This window comes from Sycon ciliatum, chromosome 3 (genome assembly GCF_964019385.1).
Source record: "Sycon ciliatum chromosome 3, ocSycCili1.1, whole genome shotgun sequence".
NCBI lineage: Eukaryota > Metazoa > Porifera > Calcarea > Leucosolenida > Sycettidae > Sycon > Sycon ciliatum.
In genome coordinates, this window is record NC_088645.1 from 31,793,273 (window position 1) to 31,801,162 (window position 7,890).

The 7,890-nt window shown below is 46.6% G+C and overlaps 1 protein-coding gene across 1 annotated transcript in view; it reads right to left on the minus strand.

Annotated features, from left to right (window-relative positions):
* LOC135812669 (fibrillin-2-like) overlaps nt 1-3,695 on the minus strand; it is a 62,562-nt gene extending 58,867 nt beyond the window's left edge. The window contains exons 1-2 of the mRNA XM_065325948.1: nt 3,559-3,695; nt 3,427-3,485 (exon numbers count right to left, since the gene is read on the minus strand). The gene's annotated coding sequence lies outside the window, so the exon portion shown is untranslated. The remainder of the gene's footprint in view (nt 1-3,426; nt 3,486-3,558) is intronic.
* Between the last annotated feature and the right edge of the window lie 4,195 nt (nt 3,696-7,890).

Here is a 7,890-nt window from a genome sequence, read left to right on the forward strand (position 1 = left end):
TGCGCCAATAACGTTTCCTCCGCTTTACAAACTAACAATACGGATGTCTCAAACACACGCTCCAAGCACACGACCGATTTCCGAAAGCAGAACAAAAAAATCCTCGTGCCTTATTGAAACAACAGCAACGCTCTTGATAACCATGTGACACCATTGAAAGTGTTAAACTGTACTGGGTCTCTTGTACTGCTAAGGGTGACTTGAGGAGTGACAACATTGAAAGTGTTATACTGTACTGGGTCTCTTGTACTGCTAAGGGTGACTTGAGGAGTGACAACATTGAAAGTGTTAAACTGTACTGGGTCTCTTGTACTGCTAAGGGTGACTTGAGGAGTGACAACATTGAAAGTGTTATACTGTACTGGGTCTCTTGTACTGCTAAGGGCGACTTGAGGAGTGATAACATTGAAAGTGTTAAACCGTACTCGGTCGCTTGTACTGCTAAGGGCGACTTGAGGCCACCAGAATGATTATGTGTGTACAAATATTTTCGTATCTCCACTTCTAAACACAGGATAGTTACAAACGACCACTCTAGGCGTTCAGGAAGACCTTGGCTATCGACTCATCACATCGTTTTGTGTCAAGGAATATAGATGTCGCCAGGGCGAAGCCTGAAGTGTGCCACTCGGACAAACAATTGTCGCGAGTAGAAAACATGAAATATGAGCATCGCTGTTATCTATTTTTCACGGCAATCCATGCGTATTGGCAATCAAAACATTGAGAATTCGAGTTTTTCAGTGGCTTTCAGGTCAACTTTATCCGCGCTGAAAGTTGACGGTGCTGCGCTCGATAGAGCTCTTGGGAAAGCCCAAATACTACGAAAATGCAGAGCACGAACTTCGATCAGACATCCTCGCGAAGAAGACAATTTCGCTGTATCTTCGCTTCGTATTTGTCTACCTGGCTTTGATATCTTTCCACAGAGCTATCGTTTGTAAAGATCCGTGGAGATCTAGCTGAGTTATGACACATTGAGTCCCGCTCAATGGCACTTCGAGAGTTCTTAAAACATGAGTACATGACAAGCAACGAAAACAGGCAGTAAAACCAGCCAGCAGACTGACAACAGTTTGTTATGGGCTCAAGCTCACAAATTCTTCTCATGCTTTTCCCCCGCTGGTAAAGATTTGAAATCTAGAACAATTCAAGCAAGAGTACATAAACCAGAGTGTGCACCTCCGTAAAACCAATCTCACAACGAAGTGAAGAATGGAAAGAAGAAGCGCCTTTTATGTTATTGGGCCTAGTTCAACTGAATCACCGAGGCGATGATGAGAAATTTGTGTGCGTGTTTCGTCTTTTGTACAATAAGCAGCAATGCGCACCCGAAGAAAAAAAACGTAGGTGATACGGGGAAATAGCCACGTGAACCTGCGTGAGGTGCAGCAAAAGTGTGTCCTTATGAGCTAAACAACAGCGCTTCGAGACGAGACGATTTCCCCTTCAGCATCACGCCCTGGATTACAAGTGACTACAATGCGCTGATCTTGTGACAAGAAATAAGCAAGAAAGTCAACTGTACATATTACCAAGAGTACATAACCCCCAAGAGTGTGCAACTCCAGCTATGGGGTCTGCGACGGCAGAACTTCACATCCGTGATGAACCCGTACACATTATTTGCACTATGTGCATGATAGATTCAGGTTTGTACGCAGCCCAGCTTTGGGTACAACTCTCTTGTGGTCACTTTGCACTGTTTGCCAGCATAACCTTTTGAACCATGTCACGTGATGTGAAGTTCTTCCGTCGCAGCTAGTCATAGCCCAAATTTGCTAGCAATTCTTTGAGCAAAATATCGGATGCGCAAGTTTCCGGCAAGTTTTGAGCAAAATATCGAGTTTTGGTGGGCTTTTCGAAAAATCCAAGGCTTCTTAGGGACTTCCTCAACACAATCAGTCACCAAGGTTGAAAACAAGCACAAAGGTTGTAGAAAACAGACTCATGGCTACATTTCATTGGAAAGTTGAGCAGCAGCAGGAGCTCAATCAAAAATATCGTCGTCATCAGAGACAATTATCGTTGAGTTTCCCCTAAAACTCATTTGATCTCGAGCAAAACCAAAGCAAAATACCGACGGAGAAAGGAAACGCCAAGCAGAATATCGAAAATTTTGTGGCAAAATTGTGGGGCAAAATATCGATGTAGGCCGAGCAAATTTGGGCCATGACTAGTCACAGCACAGCATAGAGGTTGTGCAGGCACTTACACTCTTGGGGTTATGTACTCTTGGTACTACCGTAAAGTACCGCCAGAGCTCCCCACCATCTCGTCCTTTCGTGGCCGCCTTGTGGAGGTGGATTCCTGTCCGTGGGTCATACGACACGGACCTTGTACAAACATTGCACATTGTGCAGTCAATCCTTCCACCTGGATGTCGTCAAGCTAAGCCCCTTTCTGCATTTGTCACAAGCACCAAGTCATTCCTAGGGTTCCCAGTAAAAAGGCAACGCCTGTTGGGAGTTCCCTAGTAAAATAATAAATTCTACTACTACTACTACTATACTAATCCGTACCCAGTTTACCTTCGAGCTCCACATAAAAGCATACCAAGTGTGACCTTAGTACACAAACGTTCTCACATCGTACAAACTAACTTAGCATTCTACCATACAACTTTCTTCCCTTGGCTGTAAAATCAAGGTGGGGCGGGGCGCTCTCGCGAGACGGTGCACTCTGGCGGCACTTTACGGTACATACAACTCTACTAGTTAGTACCGTAAAGTACCGCCAGAGCGCCCCGTCTCGCGAGAGCGCCCACCTTGATTTTACACCCAGGGGAAGAAAATCGTATGGCAGAATGCTACTACGTTTGTACGATGTGAGAACCTTCGTGTACTAAGGTCACACTTGGTATGCTTTTATGTGGAGCTCGAAGCTTCGAAGGTAAACTGGGTACGGATTGACTGCACAATGTGCAATGTTTGTACAAGGTCCGTGTCGTATGACCTACAGACAGGAATCCACCTCCACATGGCGACTACGAAAGGACGAGATAGTGGGGCGCTCTGGCGGTACTTTACGGTAAGTGTTTACGAGTTTCATACAGGTACAATGTAGTGTTTGGCGCATGGAGTTTACATGTGTCAGCAATTTCCACTCCTAATATCACAATTCAATACTCTACTACAATGAGCAATATGGAGAGTAGGACGAGTCCCTTTAACAATTTGCTCCACGATTCTCGCTGACCCCAGTCGACCAGGAACCCACGCGCCTAAAATCTCTTCCTGACACCCAGATACATGCCGATAGTTCTTGCAGACGGCGAGAACACATTAACACACGTCATATGGAATACAAGAATGACACCGGCATCATAGTTCACACAGCCGTGGAGCCAATAGAGAATACGGCGGGTTGAAACGAAGCACAAGTACGATATAGACCATGAGAAGGGGACTAGTAGCTTGTACTCACCAAGAAGACGACGGAGGGTAAGTAGACCAAAGTCAGCAAAGTGACGATCCAAAAACGGTCTGCGAGCAGAGAAGAGAGACTTACTTAGCTACAGACTGAACAACTATCGCCAGCACTTGATACAGCACTCACTCTGACGATTAGTTGATATCGGACGGATAATAATGATACACCAGAGAGTCAAGAGACAATAGTTACTTCTACGCCGTGTTTTAGTTCCAAACCATCATTCAAGAGCGGCTAAACGGCTAAACGGCTACTGAATTCCAACTTCCAGCGGAAGAGACAAGTCCTTTTTTCCAAGGACAAACAGCAAAAGGCCCCACCCAGCCAGAAAAGGATACGGGAAATAAAATGTGGAATACTACCGTACTGCGCAGTAGAGCGCAGAAGAACCGCGCGCCGGGTACGTGACATGAAGTGTGAGTAGGACTAAAGTACGATGTATGCAGTTCAAGCTGACGGAACACGTGCAGTGCTACACCGTAGCCGTGTACCACGTGGAAGCAAACAGAAGTACCGTATTTTCCCGAATAGAGCCTACAAGAACGGGAACGCAACCGTACTACCGTCCAGATCGGGAAGCGACGGGAAGAGTTGGATCGATCCAACTTTTCATACCGTAGACGGGCGTAGACGGGGACTAGGCCTCGACCAAATATGCTAAAAAAGAGCATAATAATATGGTCGTCGCATATCAGGGAAAACGGTCATAATATGCCAAAGGCAAGATATGCAAAAAGATATGCCAAAATAAGCTCGACATAGGCAGAAAGTGTAGATCATTTCAGTAGAATTACAACCTTGGAATATTCATTGGCTTCACGGCTATCATGCTTATGGTGCAAATCAAAACACATGCAGAATAGTATGGCTGGTGTGTGTCCCCAGCAACCGTGGCGATAGTGTTCATCCCTGGGGAAATGTAGCAAACGCCTCAACCATTCCAAATTCATCCATAAAAGGCATTTCTGACCGCATTTTGTCCATAACATGAATGTTTTGTCCTCATTTTCTTCAGAATATTTGAATTATATGCTGGCTTGATTCCAATATTCCCTTTCAGGCTCAATATGCCATATATGAACTGTCTCACAAAATATGCGGAAATATGCGCAAGCATATTTGGTCGAGGCCTGGGGCGCAAGCGTACAAAACGGCTGCAATTCGAGTGTGAACAGGAGACGGCGTCGTGCGCCGACTACTCCCGATTCGTACTTGGAACTTTTTAGCATTTCGAACACTGCGCTTCCCATGATAACTCACAGAATGGCTAGCACTTGACTTGAGTTGAATTTTAGTACATGTAACATAAGATCTCTTGTCACTTATTGTATTTAGGGATAGTTCAGAAGTGTGACAGACGAACTATTCTTTCATTTCCTGGGGTTATTATTTGAATGCCACAACTTTCAGAGCTGATTTTTTGGTGTTCACGAACCCTTGTCCCGTCAAACACTCTGATCCAAGAGGTGCTACGTATTGGAAGGCCAAGAGAGGACACAAACGTACGCCCCAGACCGGTCCTCATTAAAACAAACAAATCTGGAAAAGCCTCTCTCCTAAGAAATAAAATGACGCTCCGCCACAATGGTCAACCGGTTTACGTTAGCCACGACCTAACTCCCTGTCAACAGGCACGAAGGAGACAGGTACTTCCCACATTTAAACAATTGCGAGGGCTTGGCACTGCTTGTTCCCTTCCCTACGACAAAATATTGGTACAAGGGAAACCACTGGATGACGCTGAATTGGCGAGGTTACTTCAGGACAAGCCTGCACAATGACGAGTCCCCGCACAACAGAATACTATTGTCACCAACGCATGCAGCACTCCCCAGAGCATCTCTACCTCTACGCCACAGATAAGTATCACTCATTCAAATGCATGCAATACATTATTACTCTTTAATCTTACTATAGCACATATTAATATCTGCAGCCTATTGAATAAGCTTAGGGACATTCACTATCTTCTGCACAAACACAACATTGATATCCTTGCTGTTACGGAGACATGGCTGACAGCCACCTCGACAAACAGTGCCATCTTTCTACCAGGCTACGACGTCCACAGATTTGACAGGACAAGCAAAAAAGGAGGCGGCGTTTGCTTGTACATCAGAAATAAGTTTAAGTACCGTCAACTAAGAACAATATTTGACATTGAAACTGCAGCAATTCACCTGCGGTTGGATGGAAATCCACTGAATATCATCTGTACATATCGACCACCCTCAACACCAGTGTCGTTTTGGCAACAACTCACCAACACTGTTGATGACATCGCAGCACAGACACCAAAATCGTCCCACACCATTGTTCTTGGTGACTTCAATGTGAACATACGAGACACTCAGCATCCTCACCACAAGCACCTGCAGACATTCTGCCACACAACCAGTCTCCATAACATAGTGATATCGCCGACTAGACTTCCTACTGAATCCATCTTAGACCTAGTACTAGTACCCAAGACATTCGACTACACCCACCTATCTCAGGCCACACAAGGTAGACACTTCACCGTGAACAGCTGCACAGTCGAGCCATGCGATGCATCGGACCACCAGCTTGTCCTAGTTGACATGACAGTAACCCTACGTTCCCTCCCAAAGGAGCAGTGGGTCCAGACAAGAAAGCCGCCCATTAGATCGATTGATATGAGTACCTTTAGAGACCAACTGGCATCCGCATTGCTCGACACATCCACTGACACCACAACTACTACATACCAACGAATTCAACTATTCCAACACAACGTATCTGAGGTCCTGGACAAGCACTGTCCAATGACAACCGTCAAACTACGTGGCAAATACAAACCTGCCCCTTGGGTAGATGACGAGCTCCGGAAATTGTTGTTCAGGAGGAAGCGTTCGCACAGGAAAATGAGAAAGAACCCAGCTGACCCGCAACTAGTCCAGAACTTCCGGACACTGCGGCGGCAATGCAAACTTCTCACGCGTCGCAAGCAAGCCACATTCTTTCAGAACGAATTTATTTACAATAGGAAGAACCCCAGAGGCCAATGGAATGTTCTAAACACTCTGCTTGGTCGAATCAAGATCCACCGTGAACCAGGTGCAGAGGTCAAAGCCATCACAGCTACATTCTCCGAAATAGTATCACCGGGTTCGCCAACTACACCAACCGCTACAACGCACACTACACTGCCACTAGGTCCGATGCCTGAACACAACTTTTGCACTTTTGACCGCATCCCGACAAGCCTCGTAGAATTCTACCTAAAGCGGTTGGACTGCCGTAAAGCGTGCGGCCCCGACAACGTACCCGCAGCAATCTACAAGTCTGCAGCTGACGGGATTGCCCCTGTTCTCGCTCCGCTATTTTCAGACTCACTACAATCTGGAACTTTCCCAACTCCGTACAAACAGGCTAACGTTCGGCCAATACATAAGCGAGGTGATCACAGCGATCCTACTAATTACAGGCCAATATCGCTCCTTCCGCAAATGTCAAAGCTGTTAGAACGCTGCGCCCTTGACCAGCTAATGGAATTCGTGCGTGACGCTCCACAAGCAAACCAAGCACTGCCGCCTGAACAGTTCGCCTACAGAAGACAACACTCCTGCGATGACTTGCTAGCCTTGGTGGCGAATGACTGGCAGCAAAGTCTGGATGCCGGTAAATTTGTGGTGGCAGCGTTTCTTGATATGTCGAAAGCATTTGACACGGTCAATCACAACATGCTCCTGCAGGAGCTTTTTGAGATCGGCGTCGGAGATAGCGCCCTGCAATGGTTTGCGAGCTACCTACGAGGCAGGCGGCAGCGAGTGGTAACACGTACATCCAGAGGTGAACTGTACGAAGCTCACAGGGGAGTTCCTCAGGGATCCACCCTCGGACCTGTGCTCTTTAACCTATCTGTACGCAAATTGCCCTCGGCAGCATCTTCCAGCATGGTGCGCCAGTACGCTGACGATGTCGCCCTGTACCTAGCAGGCCGCAACCTACAACAAACTACCGAAGAACTGGCCCGAGATGTGTGTCGTATCAGGGACTTCCTCAGTGAACGAGGACTAATCCTGAATGCCAGCAAGACCCAGTTCATTGTGTTCCACTCCAGATCGAAAAAAGTATGCTCCTCCCTCCGACTAACCATTGACAATGTCTTAATTCCACCAGCGACCACCGTCAAGTACCTTGGTATGACCTTTGACCAGCACCTGACATTCGCTGACCACATCAGTGCCCTTGAGCGAAAGGTAGGCGACAAGCTAGCTGTGTTTCGTAGAATCCGTGACCGTCTAACAATTGATGCAAAGAGAACCTTCTACTGCGCGTTCATACAGGCTCAACTGGAGTACGGTTCCAATGCTTTTTATCACAGTCTGCAGGCTGGGCAACAAGATCGCTTGACTTGCCTCAGCAACCGTGCAGTTAGAACTGTTTTTGGTTATCCAAGGTTCTGTGACATTTCTACTATTCTAGCCAGATACC